Here is a 1,887-nt window from a genome sequence, read left to right on the forward strand (position 1 = left end):
CAGGTCTGCATCTGGTCCTTTGTGTATTATGACTTCCAGTTTAGTGTTTTTATGAGATTCCTGAATGTGCAAGAGAGTGGGTCTCTGTTTCTTGTGCCTTTTCTTGGATCCTTTTCCTACTGTTTGTTTGTTGTGTCTAATTCCAATGTGTTAGTTTTTGTTTTATATTATTTTATTTTTATAGTAAACAAACAAACAAACAGACAAATAGAAGAGTGGCTTTTCTGAGCTGCTTGGTAATAAGACACTCAAGACATTCCCCTACTGAGGAATACTTGTATGCATTTCCTACTAACAAAAACCTCTTAAATTCTAGGACTGACACATGAGTCCTTGGTTTATCATAGCCAACCCTCCAAATAGTGTATTGCTTCACTTACAGTTTAATTAACATAAAACTACATGTTCCATTTCTGTCTCTGGTCTTCTGTGCAATTGTCATTAATCTTTACTTTTGTTTTAAGCACTACAAAGTGTTGTTAGAATCATTTAAATAACCAAAAGATGAAAGCTTCTGTATATCCACTTATTTATGGGTTCTGTTATTTTGTGTAGATTTGGGTTTACATTTGACATCATGTAACATTTTCTGTAGTGCAGATCTGCTGGTGTGATGAATTCTCTCAGCTTTTGCTTGAAAACCTTATTTTCACCTTCTTTTTTTTTTGTCTGAGTATAGAATTCTGGGTTGACAAGTTTTAGCACTTAAAAGGCATCATTCCATTTTCTCCTAGATTTTTATAGTTTCTGGCTAGAAATTAATTTCTCCTTGTGTCTTTGTGTCTGTTGTATTCTCCCTCTGAATATTATAAAGTGCTTAAAATGATCTCATTGCATATGTTTATCATGGTATTGTGTTATAGAAGGGCTTTTTCCATATAAGTATACATTCCATTTTGAGCATATCCATAAACTTCCCCTTTCCCTCATCCCCATTAGTCCTCCTAGACTTTTCATATCTACTTTTGTATCATTTTGATTTTATGTATCTGTATAACCTTTATGACCCACCCATAAGAGAAAACATGATAACCATGTTTGAGATATCTTATTCACTTAATATGATCACCTGCAATTGCATCCATTTCCCTGCGAATTACAATGGTTGAAATTTTTTTATTGTGGATACATATTACATTTTCTTTTTAAATTTTTAAAGAAACCATTTAAATTACCTTATTACTGCCTGTGTGCATGCCATGGTATGCATGTGGAGGCCGGACACAACCCTCTGGAGTTGTTTCTCTCTCTTTACCTCCACTTGAGCTCTGAGGACCGAACCCCAGTTGTCAGGCCTGTGTGGCAAGCTTCCCTACCTGTTGAATCATCCCCATCAGGCCATAACTTATTTTCTTTATCAGTTTCTCTGATCCTGGCACCTAGGCTGGTTCCACCACTTAGCTATTGTGAAGAGTGCTGTAATAAGCATTTCTGTGCAAGTGCCTCTGAGATGCGGTGATTTGGAGTCTTCTGGGTAAATATCTAGGGGGTGATGTTGCTGGGTCATATGGTAGATCTATTTTCAGTTTAGTTTTTTTTTTGGGGGGGATAAGAGATTCTGTGTCCACCTCCCATCTCACTATGAGAGTGCAAGGATTACAGAGGTACTCTCTTGCATTTGGTCTTATGTGAGTTCTGGGAATCCAAACTCAAGTTTCTCACACTTGGGTAAGTGTTGAAGCACTGAGCTTTTCCACAGCCCAATTTTTAGGCTTTTGATGAACTGCCTTATAGACTGGGCTAGTTCACAGTCTCACTAGTCACAACTTAACCAACATTTGTTATTTTTTTTCTGAATGACGGCCATTCTGACTGGGGAGAGATGGAATATCAATGTAGTTTGATTTTTCATTTCTCTGATGGCTTAAAGTTGAGCATTTTTTCAAA

The sequence above is a fragment of the Peromyscus californicus genome, unplaced genomic scaffold (assembly GCF_007827085.1).
Source record: "Peromyscus californicus insignis strain IS unplaced genomic scaffold, ASM782708v3 Scaffold_7__1_contigs__length_154581171, whole genome shotgun sequence".
NCBI lineage: Eukaryota > Metazoa > Chordata > Mammalia > Rodentia > Cricetidae > Peromyscus > Peromyscus californicus.